Source organism: Lepidochelys olivacea (assembly GCF_965140295.1).
Source record: "Lepidochelys olivacea isolate rLepOli2 genome assembly, chromosome: 14".
Lineage (NCBI taxonomy): Eukaryota > Metazoa > Chordata > Testudines > Cheloniidae > Lepidochelys > Lepidochelys olivacea.
Window position 1 is genome coordinate 30942051 of NC_140424.1, and position 25389 is coordinate 30967439.

The following is a 25389-nucleotide window of genomic DNA, read 5'->3' on the forward strand; positions in this document are numbered from 1 at the left end:
GCAGGACTCTGCACTTGTCCTTGTTGAACCTCATCAGATTTCTTTTGGCCCAATCCTCTAATTTGGCTAGGGCCCTCTGGATCCTAGCCCTACCCTCCAGCATATCTACCTCTCCTCCCAGTTTAGTGTCATCTGCAAACTTGCTGAGGGTGCAATCCACACCATCCTCCAGATCATTTATGAAGATATTGAACAAAACCGGCCCCAGGACCGACCCTTGGGGCACTCCACTTGATACCGGCTGCCAACTAGACATGGAGCCATTGATCCCGACAATCTAGCCAGCTTTCTATCCACCTTATAGTCCATTCACCCAACCCATACTTCTTTAACTTGCTGGCAAGAATATTGTGGGAGACCGTGTCAATAGCTTTGCTAAAGTCAAGGAACAACACATCCACCGCTTTCCCCTCATCCACAGAGCCAGTTATCTCGTCATAGAAGGCAATTAGATTAGTCAGGCATGACTTGCTCTTGGTGAATCCATGCTGACTGTTCCTGATCACTTTCCTCTCCTCTAAGTGCTTCAGAATTGATTCCTTGAGGACGTGCTCCATGATTTTTCCAGGGACTGAGGTGAGGCTGACTGGCCTCATTCATAATATAATAATATCCCAACAGTATATACGTAATCAAGACAGGGGTTTTTTGGATGAGGGTATGAACCGGGGTTACTTAAGTTCTCAGACAGATTTCCCCTAGACAGCTAAACTAAACTGGGAGGAGTGGTAGATACGCTGGAGGGGAAGGATAGGATACAGAAGGACCTAGACAAATTGGAGGATTGGGCCAAAAGAAATCTGATGAGGTTCAATAAGGATAAGTGCAGGGTCCTGCACTTAGGACGGAAGAACCCAATGCACAGCTACAGACTAGGGACCGAATGGCTAGGCAGCAGTTCTGCGGAAAAGGACCTAGGGGTGACAGTGGACGAGAAGCTGGATATGAGTCAGCAGTGTGCCCTTGTTGCCAAGAAGGCCAATGGCATTTTGGGATGTATAAGTAGGGGCATAGTGAGCAGATCGAGGGACGTGATCGTTCCCCTCTATTCGACATTGGTGAGGCCTCATCTGGAGTACTGTGTCCAGTTTTGGGCCCCACACTACAAGAAGGATGTGGATAAATTGGAGAGAGTCCAGCGAAGGGCAACAAAAATGATTAGGGGTCTGGAACACATGACTTATGAGGAGAGGCTGAGGGAGCTGGGATTGTTTAGCCTGCAGAAGAGAAGAATGAGGGGGGATTTGATAGCTGCTTTCAACTACCTGAAAGGGGGTTCCAAAGAGGATGGCTCTAGACTGTTCTCAATGGTAGCAGATGACAGAACGAGGAGTAATGGTCTCAAGTTGCAGTGGGGGAGGTTTAGGATGGATATTAGGAAAAACTTTTTCACTAAGAGGGTGGTGAAACACTGGAATGCGTTACCTAGGGAGGTGGTAGAATCTCCTTCCTTAGAGGTTTTTAAGGTCAGGCTTGACAAAGCCTTGGCTGGGATGATTTAACTGGGAATTGGTCCTGCTTCGAGCAGGGGGTTGGACTAGATGACCTTCTGGGGTCCCTTCCAACCCTGATATTCTATGATTCTATGATTAACCCAGACTTTTTTGCTGGCTGAATTGTTAAAAACACATGGAAGTTTTGACATTTGTTTTCCTTCTGCATCAAAATGAAAAATGGTTGAAATTGGAGCCAAAGATCAGTTTCCACAAAGCTTTTGGGGGGAAATGATTCGGATTCACCCTGGAATTCATACTCAGAACCAGACAGGAAGAGCCTGCCCCACTCTCAGAGAACCAAGTGGTTCAAGTCTGTATAAGTTTTGATACCATCCTCATCACTGTAGTATCTGAGCCTCTCCCAAACGTGCATTAAGCCAGGTTTCTATGCATCCGTCACATGGGGTTTGGTCTCTTGTCCTCTACCCAGAGGAGGAAGGGTGCTGTGGAGTGTCTTGTTTCAGTAGCTACTTCATAGTTCTCTGCTGCTATGTGTTAGTTAGAGAAAGCCCAGCTGAAGAACTAGACTTTGCCCGTGGAGAGGAATGGGTGGAGGTTTGCGATGGGCCTCAGTTCTTGGGGAAGTTCAGTCGGCACATGGCTGTGATGTGGATGATCCAGTTTCAAATCTTTGCTCTCAATCAGGTGTGCAGGTGTCTCTCTCTCTCTCTCTCTGGTGTCAACCAGAAACTCCACCTGGGACCTGAGCTACCATCCTGACTGAAGCTTAACAAAACCAGCAGGATGCTGCAGAAAGTGTCTCTTTCAAAGGAGCAGCACTTTCTGATAGAAAGAGGTTTAGATGAAAAATTCCAGTCAGCTCTAGTCAGGACACCTAGGGTCTATCCCAGGCTATGGAATGGGAGTGGGGCCTAGTGTTTAGAGCGGGAGTGGGGCTAGGACTCCTGGGTACTAGCTCCTGCTCTGAAAAGTGGGGTCTAGTAGGTTAGAGCAGGAGAGGCTGAGAGCCAGGACTCCTGGGTTTTAGTCCCAGGCTTATGACTGATTTTGTATAAGTCTCTTATCCCCATTTGTAAACTAATTGCATCGACTGTGAAACGTATTTCCAATAAGTAACCTCACAATGTGAGCTATAAGCAGCCTGTGCAGAGGTGGGATGGATCTTGATGAACCCATGCTAATAAGGACAAACACTTTGATCTCACAGTTAATGGGTTTGGCTTGATCTGTGCTGGAAGCTGTTTGCAAATATGGGGGAGGCAGCTCAATGAGTGCTGACCCCAGTGCGGCACTAGAGGACACTGTGCTGCAGGGAGCAGGGTTGGGGCTCATAGAATATCAGGGTTGGAAGGGCCCTCAGGAGGTCATCTAGTCCAACCCCCTGCTCAAAGCAGGACCAATCCCCAATTTTTGCCCCCGATCCCTAAAGGCCCCCTCAAGGATTGAACTCACAACCCTGGGTTTAGCAAGCCAATGCTCAAACCACTGAGCTATCCCTCCCCCCAGCAGGAGGTGCTCTTCCCTCACAGTCTGTGCTGTGCTCCCTGCATGGCTGGTCGCTGGCACAGGAGGATAAAACCAGCCCCATGCCTCGGAGTCTGCTGAGAGCTCTGTGCTCCTCCGACAGAGAGGATATGGCAGACTAGGGAAGGACACTAAGGTGGTAGGGAAACATGGGGGCACGGACAGGAAGATCTAAACTGGGAGTGTTACGAATTACACCTGAGAGGACACGCATACAACTGCTGCAAATTATACCTGATAGGACACGCACACAAATGCTGCACAAATGCTGCGAATTATACCTGATAGGTCACGCACACAAATGCTGCGAATTATACCTGATAGGACACGCACAGTTCAAATCTAGGCTGAGAAACATAAACAAAGTCCACAACTGCAGAGTTCCCAAAAGACATTAAGTTTATTACGCTCGAGCGTGGTGCCCCCCTGCCAGCCAGGAGGGGACCCTGAATACAGATTATACAAAGGTTATATACTTTTTAGCAAAGCATGTTGCCCTCGTGCATCGGAAACCTTAGCCAATAAACAAACCCTTGTCTTATCTACCACCTATCCCTGCTTGGTGCATTCCTCGTGCTATACCAGTATGTTAATTACACAGCATGGTCCTAAAGCCATGCATCAGTAACCTTTATTATCAGGATGGGAGGCCTCACGTCAAGGCCAAAAGACAGGGAGTTGGAGACTGACAAAAACCAGATACTGGGAGTCAAGGAAGGCTGGAGACAAGGAGGAGGATTTTCACAGGGATTCAGTATCTAAGGGTTGCTCCTCCTGGTGTATGATGTGCTGGCATTTAAACAATGGTAGGCCCCAAACCAAAATGGAGTCATATGTGCTAACCTTTCCTTAACAGTCCTCCCTTTCTTTTTGTACGTCAGTAAGCTATATCAGGGCTGAGTAACCACGCTGCAGGGTTAGCAACTGCCGACAGCACATACTGCAGCATTGTAGGCATACAAAAAATAGCGCAAAAACAATAACAGACAAAAAAAGTAAATACAAAATACGCCGTCCCCAAATCCCCAGATCCAGTAGCCATGAGGTGAGCCAGTCCCAGACCTCCTGGAATCCGGCGCTGGTAGTGTGGAGGCTGATGTGGTGGAATAGGGCTGCCTGTTGCTTGAGGATGTGGATGTCAGTTTCCACCCTATGGTGCTGATTTACAAATACACAACAGCTTGAGTTGACCAGAGCACAAACCCCGCCCTGATTTCCAAGGAGATAATCCAGGGCTAGGTGGTTTTGCAATGTAGTTTGGGATAGCTGGGTGACTTCAATTTGAAGGGCAGATAGAGCATCTGCAGTAGCATTTGCCATTAGTTTCAAAGCAGCTGAAATGTTAACTATAGCTTTTTCCAGCTCGCTTACTCTCAACCATGGCAGACACCAATGCACAAAGGAGTGAAAGCCTTTGGGCGTTGAGAAAGGAGGTTTAAAGGAACACTTCGTCGGTCCCTCCATACTAGATTGCGGATCTCTCCCCGGGTCAGGTTCTGGTGTACTGTCACGGCGGGTACTATAGCCCCTAAGGTACATGGACCACACCATCCTGCTGGGAGAACCTTATAGGCTGTGTGATTGCATAACCAATACCAGCCAGACCCCTCGGGGACTGGCCACGGGGTTCTGGAGTAGGTAGAGGGGTCTCCCGCACCAGAGCTGATTTGGGTGGTGTCCTTGCACCCCACAAAATTCCCTACAAAAACTGTATTTTCTATGCCCTTACGTCATGACACACATAAAGCATAATTACCCTGGGCCACCATATCAATAGACCATATTTGGATTGTAAAGTGCCCATACCTTAGTTTGCCCATACCTTAGGCAATACCTTATTTGCCATACCTTAGGCAATTTGCCCATACCTTAGTTTGGAGTGTTCGATTAAGGGGGATAGGTACCCCTACCAAGGGGACCCCCTGACCTAAATATGTGGGGGTATGAATACCAATCCAACACTGCGTTCGATTTACACCTTGTTTGATAGCGCGGGTTAAATTCAAGAAGCTATTGCCCTCCCATCCTTGTACTGGACTTGGGAATAGGGAGAGGAACCCCCCCAGGCAAACCATACCAATGTCGGCATCCTCCTTTATACCATACAAAAAACACTACCCCCAATGTAAGTCCAATAAACAGGAACACAAAAAGTCCTGGTGGGCTGTGAAGGTCCCAGGAGCTGGAAAGCTTAGTCCATGGGTTGGTCGTGGTGTTCATTCGTGAAGTGGCTCGTCCAATGGCTTGTCAGGGTCAGGTGGGTGTCCCAGCGCCAACCTAACGTAGCTATGATGGATCCAGGAACCTTTACCTGCAAAGGAGTGGTGGCAGATGATGGAAGTAATGTTCGTGGCTGTAAGGCGTTTTTGGTATTTATACTTGCCTACAAGCACAGGTTCCAGCCTCTGGAATAAACCCACCCCACCACTTTACTTCACATTCCCAAGAATACATCCCGCAACTTCCTCCCTGCCAATGTACAATGCTCCGTCTTTGCCATCAAGGCCAATTCTCAGTGTCTTTTGCAGTCAGGAATCCTTGGATTTTGGTGGTTTTAGCAGAGCAAGGGTTTCTTTTTTTTTTTTTTTGGAACACTCATGGTTTTGCATTATACAGGGGAGAGGTTACTAGCACGTCACCCTGTAGTGCTTTGGGGTTTTTTTTAGCAAATACTGAATGCAGCTTAGCTTTGTCAGTGGACAAGGGAGAGGTTACTAGCACTTCACCTTAGGGTTTTTTGTTTTTTTTGCTGTTCAAAAGGAGGAAAGAAAAAAAACCCAGAAGGAGGGACAGGCTGATCAGTAGTCGAAGTGAAGTCACCTCAAGGTGGAGGGGTCTTTTTGCAGTAAGAAGCATGGGTCCAGCTGATAGGAAAAAAACCCAGAAAGCGACCCTATAATCATGTAAAGCTACGCTGCTGTCTTTTTTCTATGCTTATCTGTCCTTTCTACTTTGTTTATGGATAGAAAGAATGCGAACTGTGTGTAACCTGCACTCCCTGCTTTTGGGGAGAGAATTCCTTATACAGATAAGCCTCCATGCTCTTACCTACCCCAGAACTTCAAACAGACTGGGTTAACCGGTTCGAACTGGAAGAGATATCACAATGTATGTTGAACCAAGCTATAAAAGCTCATCCCTGTTCTTTGTTCGGGGCTTCACCATTTTCCTCTGAAAAGGAATTGGTGAGCCCTTCAGCTGTCGTATTCGCTAGCAATAAAGTGCCTCACTTTATCAAAGAGCCAAGACTCTGTGTTTTGTTTGGGTAATACAGAAGTCCAGGGAAGGCTACCCTCCTAACCCTAGACGGGAGGGGAACCCTTTTTCCCTAACACAGCCAATCAGTCCTTGGCACTTCACAGCAGTATTGGTAGTTAGCAGGACTTAATAAGGGCCTTTTCAGCATGGAGCCAGAGTAGTCTTTTGTTGATGGACCATTATGTAGACCCAGTCACCTGGTTTTAACAAATGGCGGGTTTGCTCAGGATTTTTGAAGCAGGACTTCTTTTACCTCTAAATACCGAGACCTAACACATTTCATTAATGTCTGGCAGTGTATTGCAGATCTCACAGCTGCTTGGGCACATTCAAGCCCCCCTCTTCCTTGGCTGTTAGCCAAATCCTAGCTGTGAGTAATGTCCTTGGGCAGGCCAGTGTCTTATTTTTGGACTGAGCTTGCCAGCTACAGCGTTGAATTAGCTCGTCCTCCATTTTATTTCTTTTCCCCTTCTTGGCTTTTATTAACCTGCAAAGGAAACTTTCACTTTTTACTTATACACCTTAGTTTAAAAAGGAACACATGTACATTGCCCATTATACAGCACTTTAGTCTTATTGTTTAATGTATGCCACATACACCCTTTTAGGAAAATGACTTCATTACAGAGCTTTGGAGCAACAAGCCAGGACAAGCACACCCACTTTTGAGGAGTCCACTTGGTACAACCTCTGGTGTCCAATAGCTTTCCTCCCTCCCCAGCCCTCTGGCTAGAAATGTGAGGTAGCCAGAAGGATCTCATGTATAATATGGGGAGTGGGTTAACCTTTCATGTCCTTGCTTCCAAAGACTGTTGGTGTGTAAATTTTAACAATTTTTTCAATTAAAAGATCTGGCCAATGAAATTTTTTTTTTTTTACTTAAGCAAATGTATTAAATTTTAGTATATCACATTTTTTTGATATTATCCAAACACTTTGTATTCCAAGTTGAATAAAACAAGTATCTGCATTTTGATTTAACCCTTCTATTTAGTTTTAAACTAAACTGTCCTATGAAAAATTAAACACAGCAATTCTGTCCACAAGACAAACACCACAAGACAGGACATAGAACACAGAACAGAATTCCTATTGTGCCAGTAAATTCATGAGATGTTGAATTGCTTTTCAGCTGGCATCTATTTTCTCTGATTGTCTGAAAGACAAATAAAAAACCACAGATCTACCCCTTTTGGGCAGTCAGTCATTGCTTAAAATATTTTCTTTTTATACAAATACCTTTGTTAATTGCAGGCAAAACAGAGGAATTACCCATATTTTCTTGTATTTGTTTTATAGGCAGCCTAGGTTTCAGTGGCCTCTACCTTATCAGTTCAGTAATTTACATTAAAACAAATGCTTTCCGGCTTGCTTTTGGATCCACAGGTTAAAGATTCTTACTTTAAAAAGGGCACAATAAACTTTACCAGACTTTTGATTGCCTTTTATTTTTAATTCCTGCTGTCAAACACACAGCGACCTGAAAAGGAAGACACCACCTATTGTAGCCCCTTGGAACCTAATAAGATATTAATTAAGTAGCACTGTACAATTGCATTTTTTTGGAAAAGGGCCCATTTTTTTTCCAAAATGGCTGCAAAGAAACCAAGAATTGGTTTTTTTTTCAGTATTTTACAAAGTTCAACTGCTTAATTCTTTCCAGCAACTAAAGAGTTAACTTTTTACTTTTTTTTTTTTAAATTACTTGCTTATTTCCCAAAACGACACCCAATTAACTTAGATTTTACCATTTTAAGTATTATTCCGGGATTTATGTTTCCATTCCTGTAATTATTTACTCCTCTTTTTTTACTATGACTTTCAAGTTTTCAACCTGTTTTCCAATCTCTCTATCTGTTGCCTGCCCGCTTGGGCCTGATCCTGTTTTTTTTCTCTGAACTGTCCCTTCCATGAGCACCAGCTTTGTTTCACTACCAAATTAACAAGGAGGGTGGGCTTCTTAACTAGCCCCCAGCCCTCCTGGTCTCTTTTCTTAAATATTTTTACTTACAAGGGCTACCCGAGTCCTCCCCCCATGAGGCTTGTCACCTGGACAGAAAGCACGGCTAATTGGCAAGCAAGGAGGTGACGGGCATAAGTCAGAAAGCCGAGGGTAAGCCGGAGGAGTGGCAGAAGCAGGCATAGCATAGAGCGGGGCTGGAGACCCCTGAGATGAATAAGAAAAGGAGGAAGAAAGAGGACTTCCTTTCGCATGCGCATAAGCCCAGTTGTCCCATACATACCAATAATCCATCTGGGCTGGAGCTTTATTTTCCAGCCTTTTCCTAAGCACTGTTAATTTTTCCCCAGCAAAGGAACCATCCGGTGGCCAGTCAAAAGGTGTTTGAGTTGTTAGTGCTGGCCACTGTTATGAATTACACCTGGTAGGACACGCACACAACTGTTGCGAATTATACCTTGTAGGACACGAAGACAAATGCTACGAATTACACCTGATAGGACACACACACAAATACTGCGAATTACACCTGATAGGACACGCACACAAATGCTATGAATTACACCTGGTAGGACACGCACACAAATCTATAACAGTGAAGCAAGTGGCTGACTGAGGAATCAGTGTTAGAATAGTGCTCGGATCAGGGACAACTGGATGGGGGGCTAGAACATAACCATTTATAGCCCGTAGATCCTGAACAAATCAATAGACTGGATGCCCGTCTGGTCCCGGTTTAGGCTTCCTTATTGGAAGAATGGGAGTATTACAGGGCGAACTGCAGGGGACTAAAACCCCCTGAGTCAAATAGCTGTCAATAAGAAGTGAGATGCCTTCTTTCGCCTCCTTTGGCAAGGGGTATTGTTTTACGGACGGAGGCAGTCCGCCCCTTGTTTTCAGACTCACTGGAACCGCTGATTTAAGAAGACCCACATCAGTAGGATTTGTGCTCCACAAAGTGTGGGGAACACTGGACAATTCAGAGGGCACACCAGGAATAGGGGTAACCGATGCCATAAGAGAAGCAACCGCCGAGTCCGGGACGGACATGCGGAGCCCCTCGGGGGCGCAATATATGTGTGCCCCCAATTTGCCCAGCACATCCCACCCGAGAAGGTTCGCGGCGCCCTCTGGCATTACAACAAACCTATGTGATAGCTTTAAAGAACCAAGCTCGATAGGGACAGGGTAGGATAAAGGAGCCGGGCAGGGATTACCTTCTATACCCTACACCCAAACCTTGGTATTGGACAGAGAGCCCGGAACAAAAGTTAAAGTGGAGAGGGTGTCCCCAGTATCTACTAGAAAAGGCACAAGGTGTTCTCCACCTTTCAAATAAATTTGTGACTGTAATCCCAAGTCCCATTCCAACTCTCCCAAAGTCCCCAAAACCTCCGCCTCTAGTCACTGGGGGTTAACAAGGTTCTGGGGGGCGTTAGGGGGAAAAGAAGGATTAGTCTCTACCTGGCTCTTCCAAGGAGCCCCTCGGGGAAGCAGGGGACACTCCCTCCTCCAGTGCCCTGGTTGCTTACAATAATTACAATTTCTGTCCCTCATTTTATCCCTACCTCCCCCTTCTCCTGTCCCCCGTCCACGCCCCCTTCCCCTCATCTCTCCGCGCCCTTGCCAATGCTGGTTTCCCGAAGGAGCCTCCAAGGCAGCAGCTAACACCACTCAACCTTGCACAAGATTACAGCTTTTTCTTTTTTTTTTTTTTAACCTAACTCATGGGTACCAGAAATATTCCCCCAATTCTCGAGAATTTCAGCCAAAGGGGTCCCCTTACTTACACTCTGCCCAGAACCCATAATGGGCTACCAAAAGGACACCAAATGTGCCACCTTATCACCTAAGTGACAGCTCACACTCCTCCCTCCTCGGAGTTCTCAAAGGTGAACTCACCCTGTGCCGGCTGGAGCTGTCCGAGAGAAGGAGTGTAGTCTCGCTTGTTGGGGCGAGCCTAGAGTCCCTTCGTGGTCTCCAAAACTGTTACGAATTACACCTGGTAGGACACGCACACAAATGCTGCGAATTATACCTGATAGGACACGCATAGTTCAAATCTAGGCTGAGAAACATAAACAAAGTCCACAACTGCAGAGTTCCCAAAAGACACTAAGTTTATTACGCTCGAGCGTGGTGCCCCCCTGCTAGCCAGGAGGGGACCCTGAATACAGATTATACAAAGGTTATATACTTTTTAGCAAAGCATGTTGCCCTCGTGCATCGGAAACCTTAGCCAATAAACAAACCCTTGTCTTATCTACCACCTATCCCTGCTTGGTGCATTCCTCGTGCTATACCAGTATGTTAATTACACAGCATGGTCCTAAAGCCATGCATCAGTAACCTTTATTATCAGGATGGGAGGCCTCACGTCAAGGCCAAGAGACAGGGAGTTAGAGACTGACAAAAACCAGATACTGGGAGTCAAGGAAGGCTGGAGACAAGGAGGAGGATTTTCACAGGGAGTCAGTATCCAAGGGTTGCTCCTCCTGGTGTATGATGTGCTGGCATTTAAACAATGGTAGGCCCCAAACCAAAATGGAGTCATATGTGCTAACTTTTCCTTAACAGGAGGAAGGCTGAAGCCACACTTTGCCCTCAGTTAAGATGGCTGCCATCTCACATCCTTCCACATAGGATGAAGGCACATGTTGCCCTGACTAAAGGCCACCATCTCCCATTGTTCTCAGTGGAACTAAAGCCACAACCTGTCTTGAATTATGATTCCTGCTGTTTGCCCACAGTCCTTACTGGTAGAAATGAGGCTGCCCCTAGCAAAGATGGCCACCACCTCCCATTGTTCACTGAAGAAACTATGCCCTCACTCAGAATGGCCACAGTCCTATTATTCTTGATGCTAGTGAAGATACAAGTTGCCCTGAGTTATAATGGCTGCCATCTGCTTAGGTCCTGTGCAGGCTACAGTGAGGCTGCTCCTTGTAAATACATCCACTTCTTCCCATTTCTCCCAGAGAAGCAAAGGGGCAAGTAGCAGGGATGTTGCCTATAGCAAAAATGACTGAGTCGGCCTGTGGGACAAGCAGCTAAACTACCCTCTGGAGGTGAAATGGCAGGTGGAAACCACCTTCCTACCTGCCACTGGGCTACTTTTCATGCACTGTTCTCTAGCTCCCCCATGAGGGTACAGGGGGAAGAGGTGGCAGGTGAAATTTGCATGTACCTCCGAGGATCTCTATATTTGCATCTCCTCCAAGCACCCAAAGCTGCACAGTTGAGGCTTTCCCTGTGTTCCACACTCATGATCTTTGTCACATTCACCATGCGACTGCAGGGATGAGAACACATGAAAACTGGTGAATGGTGAAAAAGGTCTACCCTAACCTGGGAGTGAGTGGCCACGTGTTGGATAGTGAGACGCAACTAACAGGTGTTTTAGGGGGCTTGTTTTGTAGTCGGATAGTTTTAATAATAGGAATGTTTTAAAAGGAGGTATGGTTCAACAATATACAGTGGAAAAAATTAATCTAAAAATAATAAACATTGAAACATATTCCCAACTATATAGCTAACATAAGAGGGTCTAAATTAGCTGTTACCTGTCAAGAAAGAGGTCTTAGAATCATTGTGGAGCATTTTCTGAAAACATTCACTCAATGTGCAGTAGCAGTTTTAAAAAGCTAACAGAAGAATTTTAAGAATCATTAGGAAAGGGATAGATAAGACAAAAAATATAATAACTCCATAAATCCCTGGTGAGCTCACAGCTTGAATACTGGGTGCAGTTCTGGTCACCCCATCTCCAAAAAGATATATGAGAACCGGAAAAGGTACAGAGAAGGGCAACAAAAATGATTAGAGGTATCGAACAGCTTCCATAAGAAGAGACATTGAAAAAGACTGGGACTGTTCAGCTTAGAAAGAGACAACTGAGGAGGGATATGAGAGCCATCTATAAAATCATAAACAGTGTGGGGAAAGTGAATAAGGAATTATTTACTCCTTTACATAACACAAGATCCAGGAATCATCCAGTGAAATTAAGAGGCAGCAGGTTTAAAACAAACAAAAGGAAGTATTTCTTCACACAACACACAGTCAACCTGTGGAACTCATTGCCAGGGGAGGTCGTGAAGGCCAGAAGTATAACTGGGTTAAAAAAATAACTAGATAAGTTAATGGAGAATCGGTCCATCAATGGCTATTTGCCAAGCTGGTCAGGGACACAACCCCATGTTCTGGGTGCCCCTAAACCTCTGACTGCCAGATCGTGGGACTAGACAACGGGGGATGGATCATGCAATAATTGCCCTCTTCTGTCTATTCCTTCTGAAACATCTGGCACCAGCCACTGTCGTAAGACAGGATACTGGGCTAGCTGGACCGCTGGGCTGACCCAGTATGGCTGTTCTTAAGTTATGCTTGGATTTGTTTAGAATAAAACCTGTAATGAGACTCACTTGCAAAAAAGAAAATTATCTCATAGTGTTGTGAGCTAATACCGTTAGACTACAACAGTGCTGCTCATTGCTGCTTTACCAGTGCACTAACAAATTTATTGCACTGACAAAGCTGGGCTTTGAGACAGCTAACTTCGGCTATTAACTTGATGCACTGGCAAGCAGGGATATGAAAATGCGATCGCATCCCTCCTTTGTCTCCTCTGTTGACCAGGGGACCACTCCCCCTCCACCGTGACAGTTGGGGCATATTTATATATTGCACATAAATGTATCACTGTAGGGATACTAGGAAGAGGGATGAGTGTGCCAGATCTTGTCTGCATCTAGTAGCCAGCCAGCATTACTACAACAAAAATGCTACCGATGCCAAGCTCGAAGAGTTAGGCCAAGATCCTCAAAGATATTTAGGCAGCAAACTCCCATTCGGCACCCAAATACCCATGAGAATAAGGGACTAACTCCCATAGCTGAGATGGCAGAGGGGGGTCTGGGCTTTTCCTGCTGCAGATCTTGTGTTTCTCCACAGAGCTCACGTTCTGTCCTCCTCACGTTCTGTCTCCCCTACTGGAGGTTCCTTTGGGCTGGGCTAAAAGAGAGGCATGGGGGGTTACTTTCCAACCACCAAAAAGCCAGGCCTAGAGTCAAGAGGTGGCCCATGGCATGTGAATTCCAGAGGCCCAGGGATGGGAGAATTATCCCCAGGTTTTGCCTGGAGGCCAGAATATCCCCCATCTCTATGGAAAGAGGGAACTGGCAGATGGGAGCATATTATGGGGTTCTTTTCCCTCTAGGGAGCACTGGTTCCAATCCGTTGCCAGGCTCGGGGGACTGGCTGGCTCAGGCACTCAGGGTTACAGGATGACAGCCCCTCACTGCTCCAGACTGTGCCCCGAATCGTGCCACTCACCCTTGAGCCGCTGGTACTCTGGGACCAATGGTGTCAAGAAACCACAGAGCTGGGTGGGCGATGTCCCCTCCACCTGGAGCAGTTCCATTCCGATATGGAAAACAATCTTCTCCATGGCATTGTAAAGAGCCCACTGCTTCCCACTGCCTCCTGCCCCTGTGGGATTCCTGAGGGGAAATGCAATAATGGGTCAGCATAGTGGGGGGAATGGAATGAATTCCAGCCACAAGGGGGCAGACAGGAGGATGCCCCAACCAGGTGTCCTTCACTCCAGTAGGTAGCAGCAGAGAGGGACAAGGACATACCCAACTACCCACAGTCTCCAGCCAGGTCTCATTGAGGCTTCCCATGAGCAAGGAAGGATCAAGAGCCAAACAACCCAGTTTTTCCCTCTTCCAAAATGGCCACCCCTCCATGTTCTTTTTCACAGAGCTGAAGTCGCAGGCTGCCTTCTGGAGGCAAAGCAGGGAGATGGTGGCGTTCATCCCAGTGAAGCTAAGGGCACTGATGACCATGTAGGAGCCTTCGTTGGCTGTGACGCCAGCCAGGAGGGGTATAGACTCCAAGAGTCTCGGTGGCACATAGGGCAGGAAATCCCTTTCTACAGTTGGCATGGACACACTGTGTTTCCCAAAGTCTCATGGCTCCTTCCCTCACAGGCTGCCCACGTGGGCAGTGTCATTGAGATCGGCACAGCCTAGTAGAGTGACCAGATGTCCTGATTTTATAGGGACAGTCCCAATTTTGGGGTCTTTTTCTTATATAGGCTCCTATTACCCCCCACCCCCTGTCCTGAATTTTTAAATTTGCTGTCTGGTCACCCTACAGCCTAGGTCACAGCCCAACACCCAGCCTACCTCCTGGGTGGCTTCTGGGCTAAACCAGGCCCAGGAACAGGCGGGGACACCACGCTGCAGAACGGCATGGGCAAAGAGGGGAGCGGCTCCCCAGCAAGAGGAGATGGAAGCCGACTGACGCAGCCCCAGCACTCTGGCTGAAGAGTGTCAAATGGGCTGGGTCCCCACCAAATGTGGCCACTTTCTCCCACAGACAGCACAGCACTAGGCGCTGGTCCCACAGGCCAGCATTCCCCAGGGCAGCCTGGGGCAGAGACAGGAGGCCCAGCGCCTCCAGCCAGTAGTTCATGCAGGCCACGATCACATTCTCGGTGGTGGCGAAGAAGTGGCTCTCTTGGAGCTCCACGGTGGGTGCACCTGCAGAACCTGAGGGACACCTCCCCACATCCCTAGCTACACAGATGCACCTGCCCGGCTCCCTGCTGCAGGCATGGCTCTGTGGCTCTTACTGCAGTTCCCAACTCAGTGCAAGGGAGGAATCTGCTGATGCTGGAGCCAAGCGGTTCTTGTCTACAGTGCTGAGAGCACCAGCCAGGGATCAGTCACCTGGGGTTATTTACCCTGGCAGCAGCAAGCTTGCTGGGCCGTACACGCATAGGACCCAGGTTCAAGGTGGCTGGCGGGATCCCAGGGCATGGCCCACGGGCTCAGAGACCCAATTTGGCACCTCTGGTGTATGGTAGCAGGGTCACAGGCTCACAGTGAAATGCAGCCGCCTCTGGGGTGGGGCAGCTGGGGACCAGCCGCACAGCACTGCTGCCTTGGGCTCGCTTGCCACTGCTGAGATGCAGCTGGCTCTGGGGTGGAACAGAGGGGTAACAGGATGTGAAGGGGAAATCCCACAGCCAGTTCAACCTGCAGCTGGATTTTGGTGGTGCCAGAAGGGAAGGGGAAGTGTTGGGGTATTTTATACCTGAGGGGTCAGGGTTCCAGCTGTGTCTTTGGCTGAGCCCTGCCCTCTCAAGATGCTCTCCATCATAACAGGATCCCACGCGCTCTGCTGGGCTCCCCAAAATATATTTCAGCTACACACTGAAGCAGGAAAAGAGCTGAGCCCATCGCTCTGAAAGTGGAGGGAGCCATGTACTGTTTGCAAGCTCTGCCTTTCTTCCCTTGTGTTTGGCCCATTTGGCCACATTCAAGTGGTTGCCTATTCCATAAAATCTACCAGAGTAGCCACTAAAGAAATGCTGGTGGGATCTGAACCTACAATTTTTGAATGACTGGCCCTCCTCACTAAACTATTCTTAAAAGTCCAACACCCTTTCCATTGCACCACAAAGCAGGGGTGGTGCTGAATAGCTCTTCTCCTCTCTGCTTTGCAACACTACAAATGTTGTAATACAAGATGGGAAAGAGCTGAAGACGACACTGTGGTGGCTGGGAATTGAATCCATGCCTACTGCTTAGATGGCAGCTCTGCTAACCACTACACCACCAACACCCCATCCCTGAAGGCTGTCACAACCCAGAAATATGGATTACCTAGAACCTGTCTTCAGCTGGAGTGCCTAGGATACTTCATCCTCCTAGTTCCTTCTCCTGGCAAGAGTAGCTCCTTCAGCTCACTAATGATGTACATCCCTACCATCCTGGGGACTCCATATCCCAGATTACGTCCTTCAGAGACTTCGTCTTTCAGTATGAAGATGCTTTTTCCTGGCAGCATCTGACCCATGTATTCTATGTCTACTTCAAGGCATCCCCCCACTGGGATTGCCATTCCATTAGCTGCTGTTAGATGTACAAACCATTTTGAAAAAGGCGACTCAGTAATGGTGGTGACTTCTGAACCAGTATCAAACCAACACTGGTTTTCTTCCCTGCTCTAAGTACTTCAGCAGTTAGTCTCCAAAGGCTCATTCACAGAAGTTGCTAGATATGCTGGCACTCCCTTTCAGTACTGTAGGCAGACTGATTTTCCACCAAGGACAGGCCTAGGAATCTTGCATCTGCTTGGCCTTCTGTTGATGGGCCAACTATTCCTGATGCCCCTTTGGTTTTGAATGCCTGGGACTGTGGTCTCCTCCTTTCTTGGCTAGTATGCCCTGGTCTTTCACAGAAGTAGCAAATGCACATTCCCTGGGGATCATTATGTGAGGATCTTCTGGATCCTGATATCCTTGGGTACTTCAGCATACACTTCTTCCTTCTATAAGTTGTTAAAATATACAAAGTTTCCCGTACTGCCAACCCCAAACAGTCAGGCATCAGACCCCTGAACCCTGAGTTGGTCTTAAAAAAGTTTTTTCACATGATAAATAAGGAGCAGAGTATGTGTATCTGTCCACCTCCCACAGTGTGCGTTTGCAAAAAGAAAAGGAGTACTTGTGGCACCTCAGCAACTAACCAATTTATTTGAGCATAAGCTTTCGTGAGCTACAGCTCACTTCATCAGATGCATACTGTGGAAAATACAGAAGATGTTTGTTTTTATACACACAAATCATGAAAAAAATGGGTGTTTATCACTACAAAAGGTACTCTCTCCCCCCACCCCACTCTCCTGCTGGTAATAGCTTATCTAAAGTGATCACTCTCCTTACAATGTGTATGATAATCAAGGTAGGACACTTCCAGCTCAAATCCAGGGTTTAACAAAAACGTCTGAGGAAGGGGGGGGTTAGGAAAACAAAGGGAAATCGGCTTGAATAGAGACTGGGAGTGGCTAAGTCATTATGCAAGGTAACCTAAGTTAATTGTATCCAATTTGCAAATGAATTCCAATTCAGCAGTCTCTCGCAGGAGTCTGGATTTGAAGTTTTTCTGTTGTAATATCGCAACTTTCACGTCTGTAATCGTGTGACCAGCGAGATTGAAGTGTTCTCCGACTGGTTTATGAATGTTATAATTCTCGACATCTGATTTCTGTCCATTTATTCTTTTACATAGAGACTGTCCAGTTTGACCAATGTACATGGCAGAGGGGCATTGCTGGCACATGATGGCATAGATCACATTGGTAGATGTGCAGGTGAATGAGCCTCTGATAGTGCGGCTGATGTTATTAGGCTCTGTGATGGTGTCCCCTGAATAGATATGTGGGCACAGTTGGCAACGGGCTTTGTTGCAAGGATAGGTTCCTGGGTTAGTGGTTCTGTTGTGCGGTATGTGGTTGCTGGTGAGTATTCGCTTCAGGTTGGGGGGCTGTCTGCAGGCAAGGACTGGCCTGTCTCCCAAGATTTGTGAGAGTGTTGGGTCATCCTTCAGGATAGGTTGTAGATCCTTGATAATGCGTTGGAGAGGTTTTAGTTGGGGGCTGAAGGTGACGGCTAGTGGCGTTCTGTTATTTTCTTTGTTAGGCCTGTCCTGTAGTAGATGACTTCTGGGAACTCTTCTGGCTCTATCAATCTGTTTCTTCACTTCTGCAGGTGGGTAGTGTAGTTGTAAGAATGCTTGATAGAGATCTTGTAGGTGTTTGTCTCTGTCTGAGGGGTTGGAGCAAATGCGGTTGTATCGTAGAGCTTGGCTGTAGACAATGGATCGTGTGGTGTGGTCAGGGTGAAAGCTGGAGGCATGTAGGTAGGAATAGCAGTCAGTAGGTTTCCGGTATAGGGTGGTGTTTATGTGACCATCATTTACTAGCACTGTAGTGTCCAGGAAGTGGATCTCTTGTGTGGACTGGACCAGGCTGAGGTTGATGGTGGGATGGAAATTGTTGAAATCATGGTGGAATTCCTCAAGAGCTTCTTTTCCATGGGTCCAGATGATGAAGATGTCATCAATATAGTGCAAGTAGAGTAGGGGTTTTAGGGGACGAGAGCTGAGGAAGCGTTGTTCTAAGTCAGCCATAAAAATGTTGGCATACTGTGGGGTCATGCGGGTACCCAAAGCAGTGCCGCTGATTTGAAGGTATACATTGTCCCCAAATGTAAAATAGTTATGGGTAAGGACAAAGTCACAAAGTTCAGCCACCAGGTTAGCTGTGACATTATCGGGGATAGTGTTCTTGATGGCTTGTAGTCCATCTTTGTGTGGAATGTTGGTGTAGAGGGCTTCTACATCCATAGTGGCCAGGATGGTGTTATCAGGAAGATCACCGACAGATTGTAGTTTCCTCAGGAAGTCAGTGGTGTCTTGAAGGTAGCTGGGAGTGCTGGTAGCGTAGGGCCTGAGGAGGGAGTCTACACAGCCAGACAATCCTGCTGTCAGGGTGCCAATTTCCCCACTAGGTGCCGAGTGGAGCAGCCCCCTCATCCTCTTCTATCCCATTGGGTAGGGTAACTGCCATTGTATCTCTCCCTTATCACTGTCTTGTCTCTCCCCGTTTCCCATCTAATCTTCTCTTGCACTCATATTCTCCATCCATGCTCCCCAGGGTCTCCTTTTCTTCACAGTATCTTACATTCAAATATTCCCTCTATTATAGGGGATTTGACATAGGTGTCCAAGAATTAAAGGGGAAAGCATTGAAAGTAATTTTTTTTCAAATTGATAATTAGAGAGGAAACTTGGAAAAATCTGAGAAGATATTATGTTAATATCCGATGTCAGAAAATGGGCCAAAATCAGAAGGGATATTAAATCACATAATTAGGTCCTGATCCTACAAATATTTACACTTATGCTTCATGTTGTACGTTGTGAATAGTACTCTTGGAGTACAGGACATGATGTTATACAGATACATAAGTCTTTGCAGGATCAGTCTAAGATAAAAAGTTAGGAAAATTTTAGGCGATCTGTGATGGGGGGCCGTTTGTTGAGTGGGGCTGCCCCTATTGGCCCAGTGTGGGATTGGTACACCCCATCACACAATTATCTGGACTCCCTGTGGGATCAAATAATTGTAACAAGGTGGCCTCAGAACTCCTGGCAGGGTCGAGCAAATAATCCAGCCATGGCCCCCAGTTAGGGCAGAACAAGCAGTCTGTCGCCTGCAAGCCTCCTGGCTGTGGCAGTCAGCGACAATGGGGGTTTCTGACCCTCTGGGAAGGGCAGGGCAGGGCAGAGCAGTCAGTCTGTAGCCCCCCAGGCAGGGCGAGTGAACAAGCAGTCTATGGCCCCTGAGCCTCCTGGTTGGGGCAAGCAACAGCAACTGGGGTTTCTCACCCTCCAGTAGGGCAGGACAAACAGTCAGTTTGTAGCTCCCAGGTGGGGCAAAGCAACCAAACAGGTTATGGCCCCTGAGCCTCCTGGATGGGCTTGCAGGCAAACAAGCAAGTGGGGGGGGGGCAAGGCAGGCCCACCTTGCTCCACTGGGTTCCAACCCAGGATGCTATGAAGCCAGGGGATTTCCCATTAAGGGAATAAGCACCAACTTCTACTACATTCCCTGGGTTACTTCCTACCATGAGGTGCATGTCAGGCATCTCCTCAACTCTCAAGCTTCTGGCACCCAGACTGTTGCCTCTTTTGGGGGGAGACCCGCATCTCTCTCCCTCCTGATCATGGCATTTCTAGATGGTCTAGTTCCCTACCTTTACTGTGTTGGTCCCAGCAGAGACAGGCAGCCCCAGCAGGCCTGCTTGCTTTCTCTTCAGAGACAATTATCTTTTAACTGTGGGCAGTCACTGTTATCACACAGCTCTTTCTAAGCAAGCCTATTTTATTCTTAAGGTAAAATGCATTACAGAGAAAACATATTAAAACCAATAAAAGAACCTACAGGCATGCTAATAAGCTTATCAGAGATCATCCCCACTCTAACATGGACTCTGGCCAGAGATTAGTCCTTCCACTCAAGAAGTTTCCTTGTAGCTTCAGGTTCATCACAGCTTCTGCTCAGAACCAGTACCCAGTCTTATGGAGCCTCTGTAGGTCAGTGCCCTTTCAACCCTTCCCTAAGGATTTAAGCTTTCCATGGACCAGGGGTCCTGTCCATTTGCTGGGTCAAGAAGAAGGCCCTGAGTCGGTCTAAACCTTGGTAATTTATCCCAAAGTCTTTTCTTTGTCTGGAAAATCCCATTTGAATTAGTTTATGCGACACTCTCCAGGCAGCGGTTTCAAAGGGCTGATAAGTGAAGGAATTACATTCACATCTCCCTCATACTGGAAAAAGAGATGTATAATGCCACAATAAACACATACACAATTGCATTTTTAACACAATGGACCCAAAGGGATTAAACCTAATTCAGTAAGGTCGGATTTATTTCAGTAAAGTTTATCTTAATTCTATAAGGTTTGTTCAGAACATTGTCAGTCTGTCACAGAGCATTTGGGATCCCTTGGTGTGAATGCAGTGGTGGGAATGTGAGGGGTTAATGCAGTAGGGTTGTTATATGGGATGGAGTGGTTTAGCAATTATGCATTCTGCTTCAGGAAGGAGGCAGACAATCACACACAAAGCAGCCCCATATGGGGACTAAGCCCCAAACAATGCAGGATAAGGGGGTGTATCTGCCAATTAAAGGCTAGATGATTTTAACACCTGGGAGACACCATTCTCCCAAATTGGGGGGGAGGGGAGGAGGCTCTTAAATATGGAGGAAACTAGAAAGATACAACATAAAAGAAGCACTTCTTAAATGGATTCAGCAATGTTTCCCTCACAATGTAATTGTAGTTGCCACCTGGGAATCATATTTGCTTGGAGACAAAGGATTTTTCTGTAGGCTGAGAATAGCTATCAAAGAACATAGCTATCACATTACAGCACAAAAATTCTACAAGCCAGGTTTTTTTTTTTTAATTCTCAGGTATAAAGTTAGTTAAAAACAGAGAGGCTAACATGACAGAACCCAAAGCAGAAAAAGCCAAAGAGGCTGCCCACAGGAGAGAAATGAAGGCAAAGGAAAAAGAGAGGAAGCATGCACTGGAGATGGAGAAAGCAAAGGCTCAGCAGAATATACCGGATAACCCTAACAATCCTTATCCAACAATCCACAAATGGGAGCGACTATGTCCACAGTATGATGAATAACAGTGATATTGCTGAATATTTTCTCACCTTTAAGAGACTGTGCACGCTCTATAAAATTCCTGAAGCTCACAAGATGACCACATTGGTTGCAAACTTGACTGGAAGAGCTCTGGACATATTCAATAAGATGCCTATTGATGAGGCTTCTAACTATACTAAATTTAAGGATTTGGTTTCAAAGCAATTTCAAGTTACACCTGAAACTTACAGAGTAAAATTTAGAGCCCTTAAGAGAGGACCTGGACTAAGTAATGTGGCTTATCTAAACCAGATAAAGGATCTGTTAGATAAATTGGTCAAAGGAAAGGGTGTAACTAGCTTTGAAGGAATCTGTGATTTGATGGCTCAGGAGCAATTCCTGAATATGTCCAAGGAGGAAATAAAACAGTGTTTATGGGATAAGAAAATGGACTCAGCAGGAATCATAGAATATCAGGGTTGGAAGGGACCTCAGGAGGTCATCTAGTCCAACCCCCTGCTCAAAAGCAGGACCAATCCCCAATTAAATCATCCCAGCCAGGGCTTTGTCAAGCCTGACCTTAAAAACCTCTAAGGAAGAAGATTCTACCACCTCCCTAGGTAACGCATTCCAGTGTTTCACCACCCTCCTAGTGAAAAAGTTTTTCCTAATATCCAACCTAAACCTCCCCCACTGCAACTTGAGACCATTACTCCTTGTCCTGTCCTCTTCCACCACTGAGAATAGTCTAGAACCATTCTCTCTGGAACCACCTCTCAGGTAGTTGAAAGCAGCTATCAAATCCCCCCTCATTCTTCTCTTCTGCAGGCTAAACAATCCCAGCTCCCTCAGCCTCTCCTCATAACTCATGTGTTCCAGACCCCTAATCATTTTTGTTGACCTTTGCTGGACTCTTTCCAATTTATCCACATCCTTCTTGTAGTGTGGGGCCCAAAACTGGACACAGTACTACAGATGAGGCCTCACCAATGTCGAATAGAGGGGGACGATCACGTCCCTCGATCTGCTCGCTATGCCCCTACTTATACATCCCAAAATGCCACTGGCCTTCTTGGCAACAAGGGCACACTGCTGACTCATATCCAGCTTCTCGTCCACTGTCACCCCTAGGTCCTTTTCCGCAGAACTGCTGCCTAGCCATTCGGTCCCTAGTCTGTAGCTGTGCATTGGGTTCTTCCGTCCTAAGTGCAGGACCCTGCACTTATCCTTATTGAACCTCATCAGATTTCTTTTGGCCCAATCCTCCAATTTGTCTAGGTCCCTCTGTATCCTATCCCTGCCCTCCAGCGTATCTACCACTCCTTCCAGTTTAGTATCATCCGCAAATTTGCTGAGAGTGCAATCCACACCATCCTCCAGATCATTTATGAAGATATTGAACAAAACTGGCCCCAGGATCGACCCCTGGGGCACTCCACTTGACACCAGCTGCCAACTAGACATGGAGCCATTGATCACTACCCGTTGAGCCCGACAATCTAGCCAAATTTCTACCCACCTTAGAGTGCATTCATCCAGCCCGTACTTCTTTAACTTGCTGACAAGAATACTGTGGGAGACCGTGTCAAAAGCTTTGCTAAAGTCAAGCAACAATACATCCACTGCTTTCCCTTCATCCACAGAACCAGTAATCTCATCATAGAAGGCGATTAGATTAGTCAGGCATGACCTTCCCTTGGTGAATCCATGCTGACTGTTTCTGATCACTTCCCTCTCATGTAAGTGCTTCAGGATTGATTCTTTGAGGACCTGCTCCATGATTTTTCCGGGGACTGAAGTGAGGCTGACTGGCCTGTAGTTCCCAGGATCCTCCTTCTTCCCTTTTTTAAAGATTGGCACTACATTAGCCTTTTTCCAGTCATCCGGGACTTCCCCCGTTCACCACGAGTTTTCAAAGATAATGGCCAATGGCTCTGCAATCACAGCCGCCAGTTCCTTTAGCACTCTCGGATGCAACTCGTCCGGCCCCATGGACTTGTGCACATCCAGCTTTTCTAAATAGTCCCTAACTACCTCTTTCTCCACAGAGGGCTGGCCATCTACTCCCCATGTTGTGATGCCCAGCGCAGCAGTCTGGGAGCTGACCTTGCTCGTGAAGACAGAGGCAAAAAAAGCATTGAATACATTAGCTTTTTCCACATCCTCTGTCACTAGGTTGCCTCCCTCATTCATTAAGGGGCCCACACTTTCCTTGGCTTTCTTCTTGTTGCCAACAAACCTGAAGAAACCCTTCTTGTTACTCTTAACATCTCTCGCTAGCTGCAGCTCCAGGTGCGATTTGGCCCTCCTAATTTCATTCCCACATGCCCGAGCAATATTTTTATACTCTTCCCTGGTCATATGTCCAACCTTCCACTTCTGGTAAGCTTCTTTTTTATGTTTAAGATCCGCTAGGATTTCACCGTTAAGCCAAGCTGGTCGCCTGCCATATTTACTATTCTTTCGACACATCGGGATGGTTTGTCCCTGTAACCTCAACAGGGATTCCTTGAAATACAGCCAGCTCTCCTGGACTCCTTTCCCCTTCATGTTAGTCCCCCAGGGGATCCTACCCATCCGTTCCCTGAGGGAGTCGAAGTCTGCTTTCCTGAAGTCCAGGGTCCGTATCCTGCTACTTACCTTTCTTCCCTGTGTCAGGATCCTGAACTCAACCAACTCATGGTCACTGCCTCCCAGATTCCCATCCACTTTTGCTTCCCCTACTAATTCTTCTAAGGAAGTCTTGCTTCTTATGCTGATCAATACAAGCAGTCCCAGACCGCCAGAGAGGAGGGGCAAAATGGAACAAAACGGGTGGAGGGAGGAGAGAGGAACAACCCTGGTCACAGTTGCAGCGGATACCAGAAGGGACACCCTCAGACCACACCCTACTACCAGGGGCAGCCCAAGGCCCCAACTACACCCCAAAGAACACTCCAGACACCTTATTGTCCTGCCACATCGTTCTCCAGCAACCCACCTCACCCCAGTGACCTGTCAGCTGGATGATGTTTTAAATGTAACGAGCTGGGGCATGTAAAGGCCAACTGCCCCAAGAACCCCAACAGATTACAGTTTATTCCACCGAAATTACACCAGAGGTCCTCAGGCCCAGATACCTTCCAGATACCCTCAGAGCAGAGGGAAGCTGTGAGTGTGGGCGGGAAGAAGGTCACCGCTTGGAGCACAGGTGTTGGCTATCCATGCTTCCTTAGTGGACCCCAACTTAATCAACCCAGAGGCCCAAGTGACGATTCAACCCTTCAAGTCAAACTCTTTTGACTTGCCTCCAGCCAAGTTGCCTGTCCAGTACAAGGGCTGGTCAGGAACGTGGACTTTTGCAGTCTATGATGATTATCCCATCCCCACGCTGTTGGGGGAAGACTTGGCCAATCATGTGAAGCTAGCCAAGAGGGTGGGAATGGTCACCCACAGCCAGGCTAAGCAATCTGTCATGCCTAGCTCTGTTCTGGAAACTTCTACCAGGACCCGGTCCGAGGTAATGGAACCAGATCCCATGCCAATATCTGCAACAGCAATAGTGGATCCAGTCACAGAGACCCAGACAGAGCCAGTCTCAGAACCGGAACCAGCGGAACAACCAGCACCAGAACCATTGCCAGCACTGAATCCAGTACTTGCAACCCCAAAACCAGCGGGCCCCACCGAACCTGCACTGGCAGCAGCAGATAACCCTACACAAGAGGCTCAGCTGGAGCCTGAACCCCAACATAGTGCACCAGCAGAAAGCGGCTCACAGTCAATGGAAACAGCCCCATCACCTGCATCACTTCCAGAGGGACCAAGCCCAGATCCACAATCCAATGAGGAACTGATGTCTCCAGTCTCAACGGAACAGTTCCAGACCGAACAGGAAGCAGATGAAAACCTCCAAAGAGCTTGGACAGCGGTACGGAACAACCCATAGCCTCTTATACATGGAAACTCTTTCTGATGGACACCAGGAAGACTGGCATCCTCAGAGACAGTTGATAGTTGGAACTAAGTACCGGGTAAAGCTATTAAGCTTAGCCCACGACCATCCTAGTGGCCATGCTAGGGTGAACAGAAACAAAGACCATTTGGGAAAGTCGTTCCACTGGGAGGGAATGGGCAAGGATGTTTCTACCTATTGTCTTGTGTGGTGTGCCAAAAGAGTAGGAAAACCCCAAGAC

General features: G+C 47.2%; 1 protein-coding gene across 4 annotated transcripts in view; it reads right to left on the minus strand.

Moving 5' to 3' along the window:
• Positions 1-3362: 3362 nt before the first annotated feature.
• The window catches only part of LOC311530744 (uncharacterized protein), a 53450-nt gene continuing 31423 nt past the window's right edge, over positions 3363-25389 (minus strand). The window contains exons 6-8 of one of the 4 annotated variants that reach the window (XR_014714085.1): positions 13534-13700; positions 10102-10201; positions 3363-5292 (exon numbers count right to left, since the gene is read on the minus strand). The gene's annotated coding sequence lies outside the window, so the exon portion shown is untranslated. Of the gene's footprint in view, positions 6727-10101; positions 13213-13533; positions 13701-25389 lie in introns of all 4 variants that reach the window. The other 3 variants (XR_014714086.1, XR_014714083.1, XR_014714084.1) reach the window with 3 other exon arrangements.